We start from the raw sequence: 13,514 nt of genomic DNA, 5'->3' as shown, positions 1-13,514 counted from the left end.
ATTAAGCAGTAACTGTGTGTTTAGATCTCTATTAAGGAGCCACAGGTACCCCCCCAAAAAAAAAGAAAAGCAAAAAAAGAAGAAATATAACCTTCAAGCGCATAGTGTAATAGAAATATATAGTTGTAAATACCTACTCTACCTTTTGAATTGCTTTATGGAAAAGGAGTTCTCCTCATCATTATGCCATCTTTGTTTCAAAGAGTGGCTGATATATAGTAGGTGTTCAATAAATGTGTTGAATAAATAAAATGTATAAATATATACATTTATGTATGCAGATATATGTACATGTGTACATAAATGTATAAATAAAATATATAAATAAAAAGTGTATTAGTTTCTATATCAAATATTCAATCAAATATTCAATCCCAGAAGTTGAGGCTTACTCACAAAGTTGTGGGTTCTTCTCTCCTCTGCCTTTCAGCAGACTTGGCCAAGCTCACATCGATCTTTGAGTTATTATTAGATAAAGCCCTCATCTGCCTTTTCACCACTCCTGCACCCAAAGACATCATTTTACATTAGTAGACATTGGACATGACACAATGTCAAGCTGGGCTTCTCTAATGAAATTCTGGATGTCTCTGGGATAACCTATAACTTGACCTTGTCGTGGATGCATGTATGTTGCATATATCTCCTTGTAAAAATCCCCATCCATAATTACTTAGCTAGCAATATTGTTAATGGAAGAGAGTTTCAAAGGAAGGAAAATCCAAAGTCTTTTATTTCCTAACTTTCCTTATGTTCTCAGCCCCCTGTTTAGTCCAGAGGCTGAGGAGTCAAGTGCACTAAGAGAAAATGCTTCTCCTTTTCCACCAGTGCAGATACCAAAGGGTCTAATACTAAGGATGGAACTCCAGAGCAGCCTCCATCTCTTCATTTTCAAGTTCCTAACAGAGGAATATGCTTTAATCTGGAAACATAATTTTTAATGCATTGGCTTTCAGGGTTATAAAAAAATCTGGCTTAAGAAATGCAAAACAGAGATAGAAGGAGAATTTGTTTTTTGTAGGAGAAAGCTCATGAAGAGGATGATTTTCTTTTTGATGTACAGACTGCTCCTAAGTGCCTGCACTGCTTATCTTAACACAGATAATTTCAGAACGGGAGAAATTACATACGGAAATGGTAAGTAGCTTTCTATTTTCAAAACGTGGATAAGCCATGTTTATAAGTTTTCTGTTGCTATGGAGCAAATTACTACAACTTTAGCAGCTTAGAACAACGCACATGTAGTATCTCAGTTTCCACAGGTGGAGAATCAGGGCACATCTTACCTCAGTTCTTTGCTTGGGGTCTAAGAAGGCTGCAGTCAAGGGGTTGGCTTGGACTCCAGTCTCCTTTGAGGGCCAGGGTCCCCCTTTGAACACACCGTTTGTTTGTAGACATAGTTCACTTCTTGTGGCTATAGGAGTGAGACCCCTAGCTCCCAGCGTCTGCTTGTGATTCCTGCCATATAGCCCTCTCTACAATATGACCAGTTGCCGATTCAAGGTTAACAAGAGCCCATCTGCAGCTGCTTCTTCTCTCTTTCCCTTAGACCATCTTTTAGAGTACTTCACCTCAATACGTTAGGTCGGCTGGTATATGCTTTCTTTGAATAACTCAGAAACAACTGGTTAGAGGCCTTAATTGCATCTGAAAAATCCCCTCACCTTTGTTATGTAATGTTTTCTGTCACACACAGATATCTCATCATATCCACAGTCCCATCCATGCTGAAAGGGAGGGAAATATAAGGAAGAGTACACAAGGAAGCCAAATCTAGGGGACTGTCTTAGAATTCTGCCTAACATGTCACATTATGCCCCAAGTTTTAATAATTCAGAGGTCTTGGTTCAGTGCTATCCAAATCAGACGGATTTATATTTTGGATTGACACAACTCCTTAAGCTTAGGGACTATGGTGTCTCGCATAGGCACTTAGTTTTTCTGGGGATCTTCTTTATAAAGAGATGGCACAAGGGAATTCAGATACAAAATTTAAGAGTTTAGGAAGCAATGCATTCCACACACAATTGAAAGCATTTACAAAACAAGCAAGGCCATGGTTTTATTTTGTTGGTTTGAAAGATTTGTTGGATTGAATTGTATTTTCATTTACACATTCATTGCTCTACTACTGTGTCAGAGCTTTAATATTATTTGAGTCATATTTCTAGAACCTTTTATTACATTCATGATTGGTTAGTGGTTAATATTCATTTAAACTAGATTTTATAGATATACAAATTATGACTATGAAAGATCATTTTGCTTTCAGCCGCCATGGTTAATGTGCTTTATTTACTTTCCCTCTTATTTTTAAGAAGTGTTGGAGGAAGTTTTATTTCAAAGGTGATTTGCTTATATGTTTTGAATTTTCTATGATATCTTGTTAAATCTTTCCTAGTAACTAAAGCTACCATACAGGTTATTGTCTGTCTTTTAGTAAATGATTCTTATCTCTTTCTTCTTCACTTAGGATATTGGTCAGGTTGGTTTCAAACAAGTTATCCATTCCTTCCCAGATTGATACTATTTCTCCTTCCAGAGCTCCTTACAGGCAGTGGAGTCATGTCCCTTAAACCCAGTTTTTAGCAATGTACCTCACAAAAAATGCCATGAAACATCCAGATGGATATACAAAAGCAAAACTTCAACAGTGCTGACCTATGCCTCACCTATAAAAGTATTACCTCTCTCTGTCTGTAGTGATTTATTCAGTGAGAGTGAAATGGCCCAAGGCAGGCTATAAGAATCATCATAGAGGCTTTTGCTAGAAAAACTGGAAGGTTTCTCTTTTGTTGAGTGGTTGAGATTTTAGTCTGTCACCTATCACTATCAATGGCCACCTTTGCAACTTTTGTATGTGAAGAAAGCTTGCTTGAGAATAAAGCCAATACAGAGGAAAATGGGGTAGATGTTTTACAGTATCTATAAAAATACAGATACAGTGATAATATAAAAATACAGGTATAGTGATGATATAAAAATATAGGTACAGAGATAGATGTAGATATATCATATATTTCTATATACATGCAGTTGCAAATATAGATACAGAGAAAAGAAGAATGGATAAATAGATAATAGGTAGCTGTCTGTATTTACAAGCCTCACCCAAGAGAAAGAGGAATTATGGTATTAATGTCAAGCCTCTAAATTCAGCTACATCCTATTCCTAACTCTACCTTGTGTAATTTAAAGATGTGCATACTAATAAAACCTTTTGTTTAAACTCATTTGGATTCCATTTCTGATATTTATAACCAAAAAAACCTCAATTAGTACAAGATTCACACATGTATTAGTCATTAGAACATAAAAGTCTAATAAAATAGGAAAAGGAATACAAAAGTACAACTGAGATAATTGAAGCAGTTGGGGATTTGCTCACGAAGATGGTTGAGAGCTTTTTAGACTAAATGCGTAAAGGTCAAGAAGAACTATCTCCCACAAATTCTGAATTACAGAAATGCTTTATGATGTGTGACATGGTGATAGCATAAATAAATTCTGAGCCTAATCCTCAGCAATACCAACTAAAATTATTAAGCATACTTAAACGGAATGCTGTGCTACCAATTAGAAACATCAAATTATTCCAGGAGCTGACTCTCTTCTAGTTTCCCTAAATCCACTCTTCACCCTCGTCTATCTTACTCTAAATCCTGGGAGGCTGTCCTTGAAGTTTCCTTGACATAGTTCCCTGGCTTTTGGGCTTTGTTTCAGGTTCAGCAAGTGGAAGTTCCTGGAAAGACTTTCAGAGGTGGAAGGAAGATGACATCAGGGAATTGATTCCCTCTATCCTTATTAAGCCATGTGACTTGGCTGTGTCTATCTAGTGAAGGCCGAGGCTCCTATGAAGCAACCCACTCCATAGAACTTCTGTCCCACTAACCATTCCCTCCACTTTTCTTGCAGGCCTAAAGGTGGTAAGGGTTCCCTAATATTGGGTCTCCTAAAAACTTAATATCTTTAAACCTTGCCTAAACCATTTGGATTGAGTGCGCCATCTGTTTTCTCACATTATTCTAGTTATTTTTATTTGTCCTTTATAATACATCCTGTAATTTCCAAATATTCCACGAAGCAATGCATTAATGCATTGCTTTAAAAAAATAAATTTTTTGAAACACATTATTTAGAAAATGCCTGGTGACTGTTTCTAGAAACTTGCTTTCAAGACAGAGAATAGTGATGATGTCAGAAGAAAAGGAAGTAATGTCTGTTGGCATTTTTATGCTGGACAGATGCTACAGTAGGTGATTTGCATCAACTATCTCATTTACATAAGGATAGCTTCCTATGATCTCTTTTTACATCTGACTTAAGTGAGACTGGCCATACATCTAGCAAACGGAAACAGCAGTTCAATGCTGGACCACATCCATAGTATAATCAGTTGGTAAATAATACAGATGAATGGATAAAGAAGATGTGGTATATATACACAATGGAATACTATGCAGCCATCAAAAGAAATGAAATCTTGCCATTTGCGACAACATGGACGGAACTAGAGTGTATCATGCTTAGCGAAATAAGTCAAGCAGAGAAAGACAACTATCATATGATCTCCCTGATATGAGGAAGTGGTGATGCAACATGGGGGCTTAACTGGGTAGGAGAAGAATCAATGAAACAAATGGGATTGGGAGGGAGACAAACCATAAGTGACTCTTAATCTCACAAAACAAACTGAGGGTTGCTGGGGGGAGGGGGGTTGGGAGTAGGGGGGTGGGGTTATGGACATTGGGGAGGGTATGTGCTTTGGTGAGTGCTGTGAAGTGTGTAAACCCGGCAATTCACAGACCTGTACCCCTGGGGATAAAAATATATGTTTATAAAAAATAAAAAATTAAAAAAAAATACACTTGGGTAAAGATGATAAATTTACAATAGATGAAGTAGAGATCCCCACTCATCTGGAAGAATAAGCACAGTTTCTTCTATTTTTAAAATGGTGAGGACATGTTAAGCAGATACTTACTGTACATCTTTTGATTGGATACCCCACTGATAGCAAACCACTGTATGAAGTAGTTTAATGCTGTAAATCAATGCACGGAATTTTCCATCAGAGCCTCCGTGTTTGAACCCCGATTCTATTACTTCCATTTTATTCTAAACTTTGTTAAGCTTAAAATGTTCATCTGTAAATTAGAGAAAATGATTCTAACTCTCTCATAAGATCTCTGGGATAATCAACTAAAATAAATAAAACAACTAATCCAATAACCAAGTAAATAACACCTCAGCACAAGGCCTAAGAGAAAGTGAATGTTAATATGATAAATGGTGTTATGAATATTAGTGATTTTTCTAATCCTGGAATTCCTGCTTACCATACTTAATAAATTTACCATACTTTATAAATTATTTAAATAAATATGTACACTTCACATCAAAGCTTAATGGAGATATCAAAGTTGAGTTAAATATGCTTTGGTACTATTTATAAAGCCAAAGAGTACCTTTTGTGTGTGTGAATCAAGAAATAGCAAAATGGGTAGAAAAAAATCAGTAATACAAGTTTGTTTGCTTGTTTCACCATAACAGAATGTCTTACTGCATGCCATAGAGGTCAGTAACTGTAAAACATGTCATACGGAAACAAATACATTTTGAGTAGAATAAAACCAGGTCTCGGGAATGACACATATACAATTCACTGAATCAAATATGGTAAAACCATGGAAGGTCGAAAGAAATTGCCCTGAGTTAAGATACTACATGTTAAATGCCTTCCCTAAGAGAATGCTCATGGCTTACGGAATAAGTGGGAAGTAGAGGATGACCACGAAAATCCTGACAGACCATTCACAATGACAACATACAGGACCACATCTGGTCAGGAAGCTTATACTGGTCAACTTACAACTGTTGCTAGGCAGTGCTTGATTTGATAAACTGGGTAAAATAATCTTTCAGATTCTGTGTTGGAATGGGGTCTCATTTCCACTAATGGCAAATGTAGTGCATTGGAAAACACAAAACTTGGGACATAGTTTGTATTAAAGTTCTCAATAAATACACTTTAAATTACTACAGTCAAGGGGTCAGGAAAAGAAGGGAAAAGCATACAACTCCATTTTTACTTCCTTGATCTATACAAATGAGTTCAGATTTTGTCATAGAATTCTATGGCCCTGGTTATAAACTCTTCCTGTAAATTCTTTGATCTGATCACAAACTTTTGTAACTAATTGCATGAAGAGATATAATATCATTTTTAACACTTTACATGGATTGTGGCCAAATCCCTTTCATGTTCTTGTCTGTTCTCACCAGATACCCAAATTCACCATTATGTTTAAGACTAGGAGGAAAAATGTACCAGAATGAAGCAACAGGATTTCACTTTATGGTTGCCAACCATTCTCCTGCCTCCAGTTGTACCTGAGGGATGGGAGAAACACTCATCAGTGAGAAGGAGAGTGAGTGACTGGAGAATGAATCTTTTCTCTGGAGAGGAAAGCCTGTCTAGAATCTCTGAGATAGTCTGCTGAGTTGTGTAATAGCTTGGATCCATGTTAAACCAATCACCGTGTCCTTCAAGGTGAGAAATTGTGATTGAGGGTAAGATTACATGTATTTATCTTCTTTCTGTTTTGAATTCACTAGAAGATTCCTAAAGCTCAAACTTCTGATGAATTCTGAAATAACTTGTATAAATGCTCTGGAAATTGATGGCTATTGTGCTAGAGACGATACTGTTAGACAAATGCTGTTTATCTGGATGTCCTCTCATGGCTCCTAGAAACCATCCTTTTCCTTCATATCCATCTGCTATGCAGGTCTTTTTCATGAGCCATTGATTTGAAAGTGATGGAGGGAGGATGGAGAGGAAGAGAACTGTGGCTAAGTAATGTTGCTCTAAATGGCCAAAGCTAATGAACTATCCTCCTTAAGGAGAAATAATGTATCAACTAAAATTTTAGTAGCTCATCTTCATGATATCTTAATATGACTCCAAGGTATATTTACCATTTAAAGGTCAAGGTGAGGGGAAATCTTTGATAACTGTAAAACCTAAAAAATGAAGTTCAAAATGGTGAAGCTGGAAGAGAAATGGCACTACTGATTTTGTGGAAGCAAAGGTCCTATTCTGTGTTAAAAGACATTTCATCTTGATCACCTACTGCTGGATTCTCCAGGTGGAATGTAGGACCCTGATAGTCGAGTCCCATCAGTATCACAGCTACATCGTAGTTGGACACCATCCAGACTTGTTCTGTGTTCTTAGCCACCTGAGAACCAGAAGCCATTGCAAGTAACAAATTGTTTCTATTGGTATTTGGCCTCTTGTCTTCCTGGGGTTTTTGAAAAATGAAGATTAAGGGATTAGATGGTGACATAAATCCATGGAACAATCTTTTTTTTCAAACAGTTGAGCAAAGATTTTAATTCATATGAAAACTGAATATAATCCCTTAAAAAAATCTCTCTAAAAGTGAAATTTTCATTTGTAGACATTTCTGGTTTTTCATTTTATGGTATAAGAAAATGTACCTATAATAAATGTGTATTAGCCTTTTAGTACTTCTCTAAATTTCATTTAAAATTAACTGACAAAACAAAATATAAACTTTATCTATATTATTAATCCTTCCCTTTTTTAGCAAGACTTAAGTTGGTGAAATTATTTGAGCAGTTATCAAGCCCAAACAAGAAGGGCATTCAAAATCAAGGCATTTCAGCTATTCTGCTTTGTACCATGAGTCCAAGTACTTGGGTCTGGCCCTGGAGTTTACCCCTTAATAATACGTGCAATTAGGCAAGTGAGTTAACCTCTCTCAACCGCATACTTGGAATTGATGCAAGAGAACTGGACCAGATGAATTCTAGGATAGCTTCCTAAAGTAGCTTCCAAATTAAAATCTCTTTCTGTTCACCCTATCCCCATACTCTTTCCACTGACCATGAATGCTATATTAAAAAAAAAAAAAGTTAAAAAGAGCATGTTACTTGCATTTTTAGTAATATTTTTCATTACACAGGGTTATTCAATTTACAAATGATTTCAACTTTTTTTTAACTTTAATATTGAAAATCATTATCATACAAAGGAAAGTATTTAAGTCCCTGGCATTAACAAACCATGATAAAAATCCTCACTTCTTAGGTTTATGGCCCAGAATATAAAATTAATATATTTGGCCCTTGGTTTTCTCATATGGAAAATGGGGATAATTACTACTTAGTAATATCGTGGTAAGAACTGAGTCAGAATAAATGTGAAATGCTGACATTTTAAGGAACAGGTGTTGCAGAAATGATAATGATGTTAAAAACAATAATGATAATATCTTGGCATAATTCCTCAGCAATGTTTATAATATGATGCTATCCATAGGAAATTCATGTGTACAAGGGCAACTTTGGAACATATCTACTGGGCAAAGTGGTATTTATTAGAAAAATAGCCTTTAGAACTTAATGATTGTGGGTAAGATCAATCACTTGATTGAATGTGTTCAAACAACTGTCAAAATTTGAGAACTAAAATTTTGAGAATTAAAAAATTGTAATTCTTCCTTCCTTCCTTCCTCTCTGCCCATGTGGTTGATAGACTTTTAATTTTACCTCATTAATTTGGTAATACAAGGATGTAGAAAGTGCCACCTGCCTCGAAGGAGTTAACAAGTACCAGGTACAACTGAAGGAACTATTCTGGGTAGGCTTGGCCAGGGAGCTTCCTTTCTTGATCGAGGAGGGAAGAATGAGATGTCAGCCTTGGCAGAGGCTGGGTACCTTTGATGCCTAGACTGACAGTACTTAGGTGAACAGCGTGTCTTGGCTCTGCTGTCCAAAGAAATAACCTGTCAAATTCCTAGATTGAATTTATACAACCTCCATATGGCCACCAGGAAAACAGACTGACAGAGTCAAAAAATGCACCTGCATTTTAAAGCATTCTGTTCAGCCAGTGTCATATAACTGAAGGGAACCAGCCCACTGCACAGCGGATTTTGGGAGTGGGACTTCTGATTAAAATGGTCATGTAATTGCCCACTGGAAAGAATAAGTCTCCCACAGTCCATAATTCCTTCTATGGGTAGGAAATAAACACTATAAACTTGCCCTTTCAGTGATTCATTTTCACATGCTTCTACATCATTGACATCAACAAAAGAACCATAAAAGGTGTTCTCAATTTCTACCCAATATAATGATGGTAATGGAGATAATGATTTAGATATAGTCAAGCATGTGGCAAGGACACCAAAGGACCTATTTGAATTACAGCCAAGGAAACATATGGAAGATAAAATAAATGGATACACTGAGGGGATAGGACCTAGGATTAATAACAGGACAGTCTCTGAAACTTTTGGAAATGTACTAGATGGGGAAATAACCCACCTCTGCTGGAAAATCATGAAGAAACACAGTGAGGCCAGGTCAGGGATGGAAGTTGGAAATAAGAGAGAAGGGGGCATTGGTTGTTCCATAGGGGGGCACACCCAGCTTCCCATAGATTAATATAAGTTTCTGAGAATTGGGTGGAAATGCCTGTAATAAAGAAGAATTCAAATAAAAAAGCAGAGTTCCATAGTGGGAAAGCTGTGGGTTCTGGAGTTGGAGAGTGCATCTCTCTTATCCACGACTTAATATGCATGGAACATAATGCCAACTTCAAAGATTGTCTGAAGGATTAAATAAGATAATGCGTCGGGGATACAAAGACTAGAGCGTGATAAGTATTGTTCATTGTTCAATAAATTGCATGTATGATATTTACATATGTGCATGGATCTCTGTACATGTGTGGGTCTGCTTTGTGGCCAACAGTGTACGAATGGTCTATGACATATTTTCCCCTTCAATCATGACTTGATTTACTTCTCTTTTTGGTTAGGGGGTTCTCCTCTCCTTCATCTGAAATGTACGGAAACAATTCCCACTTAGGGAAAAAAAATCTAGCTTTCCTGGAAGTGAAGATGTTCTAATAGAGAAAACTGTCACTGGAAGCATTCTTTGTGGCTTCAGCAAATTAACTACGAAGAGAGAGAAGAATACCAGCTCCAGTCTTAATAGCTTCAGGCACATCAGTGGGTCACAGAGGTGACATAAGGGATGAAAAGGCATGAGCCTAACACCAGGTGAGGTATGTTTTGTTCATGTTCTCTAGAATTTGAGAACTAAGAGGTGCAAAAATGTAGCACAAAGTGGCTGATACAATTGTCGGCTGTTACTCAATTACTAAGACATCATCTAGATGTAAACTTAGTTCTGTTTGACTCAATACCTATGCTTCCCCCAAAACACCACATGGGCTCCTAGTGCCCTCCTTCATTGCTGTTTCAACCTTTCGGCTTTCTCCCTCTGCACATGTTGTTTCTGATGCCTGGTAGCTCCTACCTTAGTGAACTTCTCCTTCTATCAAGATACATAAAAACATTACCTCATTGAAACCTTCCCACAAACTCCAGAATAGATAAAACTAACTGCTTCTTCAATTTCCAAGCATCTTCTCTTAAACCTGTATTAAAGTATCTAACACAGGGTTCATGGCTATATTCCCAGTACCTGGAAAAACACCTTACATACAGTACATGGTCAATACATATTAGTTGAATAAATGAATTACATTTTAATGATTTATATACACCCTCTGTCCTTATAGATATTGAATTCCTTAATAACAGTGTATATAACCAATTTGCTAAAAATGCTGAACCGGTTACTGTTAAATCCTGAGAATTTTATTAAATTTTCCATACCCATGTTCAGCTATTAAAGAGCCTGATATCACCTAACACCACAACTTCCATCTTTTATTCATTTTCAAGCTTCTCTACTTCCTGTCACAATCCCTGACAAGACCTAGACCTCAAAGACTGAAGGGGATAAGTGAACATGTTCTGTGTCCACTCTTTTCCCAAACCACTATTTTACCATATTTCACTCCAGTGTGGGGCTTCACAAGGAGTGAGAGAGAACTAGAGGAAAAACAGTTAAAATGACCTTATTTCATGGGTGTCATAATCTAGGTTGAATGACCTCAAAAAAGCAGATGCCCACATGCTGGCTTCTTCTCTCATGAGAAACTTTGTGGACTCTTTTGTAATGGGTGAAGGTCTTAGTGTAGGCTGCTGTAACAAAGTACCATGGAATTTTAAACAACAGACATTTAGTTGTCACAGTTCTGGAGGCTAGGAAGTCTAAGATCAAGGCAATGTCTGGTGATTCTGTTGCTTGGTTGGTACAAAGGCCACCTTCTGTGGATCCCTCATGCAGCAGAAAGAGAGAGTGAGAGTGCCCTCTGAAGGTCCCTTTTAGGAGAGCGCTGATTCCATTCAGGAGGGTTCCACCTTCATGATCGAATGATCTCCTTAAAGTTCCACCTCTTAATAGGTGGTGGGGCTTAGAATTTCAACATGTGACTTTTGGGAGACACTCGTATTTGGTCATTGCCCTAGAAATATTTTTGCAACATTCTGTGGTTCGTTGGGTACATTCTCTAGCTCACCACCTCACCACTCACTTTCCAGAGACTGTCTGGCAGTAAACCCTGGCCTCTTGTGGAGAAAAGGAGACACGCACAGCCCTCCAGGAACCCTCTCCAGAGAAACTGTCACTATTACTCTTCCTCTTCTACTTGTCTACTTCAATGATGAAGATGGGCAACAAACACTTACCCATTATTTTTGGTCCCAGATCCAAGACTCAAAACCTTCCACTTAGCTATTCCCATCACTTCTTTTCCTGCTTGTTTTAACTTTTACTACCCAGCGTCTTATAAAGTATCCTATAAATATTACATGAATAATTAATAAATAGATAAATGAATGAATGGATGGGAGAATGGCTACAGGAGAGAATATAACCTTTGTGAGTTTGAAGAAATACGAATAGTCTGTATATAAACCCTTTTGAGAGTTACTGGGGCATCGTACAGTGGAGGGTAAGGTTGATGGCATTGAGGAGAGGATTAATGAAGAGAGGATCATAATCTCTCTCCTGAGTTCCCAGGCACCCAGACTCAGCTTAGTAGGACACATCAAACATCGGTTTTCCAAGTGGTTAGAATGCAAGACAGTCTAATGACTGAATCTATGCGATCCTTCGTCGAGTGGAGGGAAGACTCAAGACTTGAGATTTGAAATTAGGCAGAAATGGGCCTGGAAAAGGAAGGTTATTTTGCCAGCACTCAAGGAGATTCCATCTACTTTATGGGTTCAAATACTGTTTGGGGCTAGAATTAATATAAATTATAATTCTATATCCTTTTATTTGCTATTTGTTTGTCGAACTGACTAAAATATATTGTTATGAAAACATTTCCTGCTGTCCTTTGATGTTTTATTTACAGGACATACACGTCCCCTTTCTCTGGATAAAAGCATGACAAGGTCCATGACTTTTCCTGGCTCCTTCTTATATAATAGCAGTCCTCGGATCACTTTGAGGAACAGCGTTGGCATTTTCAGCCTGAAATATTAATCAAAACTTCACATTCAAGTTAGCATAAATTGTTGCTTTTTCCTTCCACAGTCTGGACCAGCCTTGGGCTCAAGTCCCACAGTGGGAGAAGAAAAGTATACATTTTTCTCCTGTGTAGTTTTACCTCTCTCTCTACTTTCTAACTGCTGATTTAATTGGTACAAATTAAATCTGGGTGCTACGAGGATCAGACAGAAGAAAGGAAAACTAGTAAGGAGACAGGTCAGTTCTTATTCAGCTGGTGCTCATGGTTCTTTGGGGAGGCAAACAGCTCAAGCTGGAAACCATCATTGGCCTGGTTAATGTTATCTCCTCTGATGCAGAGGTTTTCCCATTGACTTCTTAGGTTTAACTGTTGACTCTCTACCTCTTGCAGTTGTCTTGCCTGATTAAATGCAATTCAGCTACCTTGTGTTTCTTTCCTCTGCTCTTTGCCCTATAGCAATAGAACTCCAGGCTCCTTTAGTTCAAGTCTTAGTATTCAGACAGGCCTATAGGATAAGGTCTAGGCCAACCTTTTGGATTGTGGCCCTTTACAAACAGGTGCCTTGGGGGCACCTGGGTGGCTCAGCTGGTTAAGCGTGTACCTTCGGCTAAGGTCATGATCCCAGGGTCCTGGAATGGAGCCCCGCATCAGGCTCCTTGCTCAGCAGAGAGCCTACTTCTCCCTCTCCCTTGGCCTGCTGCTCTGCCTACTTGTGTTCTCTCTCCATCTTTCTAACAAATAAATAAAATCTCTTTAAGAAAATGGGCCTAAAACTCTGGGAATGACCACTTAACTCAACACGGGACAGTCTCTCGGCCCCACTTCCAAATATATGGCCTTTCTCTGCCATCCAGATTCCCTGGGTAGGAGTCAAACTCCACCCCAAAGTTGGCCTTTGCTTCCCCAGGTGTCAGTCAGGCATTAGCCCTGAAATGCAGGAAGCCCGCTTCAGTACTGTGTGGGAGATCCTCTTAAACACTCTTTACTAGGTTTACAGTGAGAAAGAGCAACACTTATTCTTCTCTCAAAGACAAAGTGAAAATCAAAGCCCTACAACACATAGCTCTCTTCAAAGAAGTCTCAT

The 13,514-nt window shown here is 37.9% G+C and overlaps 1 protein-coding gene across 1 annotated transcript in view; it reads right to left on the bottom strand.

Annotated features, from left to right (window-relative positions):
* LOC101677814 overlaps positions 1 to 13,514 on the bottom strand; it is a 1,019,668-nt gene that overhangs the window by 151,818 nt on the left and 854,336 nt on the right. The window lies entirely within an intron of this gene.

The sequence above is a fragment of the Mustela putorius genome, unplaced genomic scaffold (genome assembly GCF_011764305.1).
Source record: "Mustela putorius furo isolate JIRA1106 unplaced genomic scaffold, ASM1176430v1.1 tig00003859_pilon_pilon_pilon, whole genome shotgun sequence".
NCBI classification, from domain to species: Eukaryota; Metazoa; Chordata; class Mammalia; order Carnivora; family Mustelidae; genus Mustela; species Mustela putorius.
The sequence above is the reverse complement of the archived record's forward strand: the minus strand, read 5'-3'. Positions and strand labels throughout refer to the sequence as shown.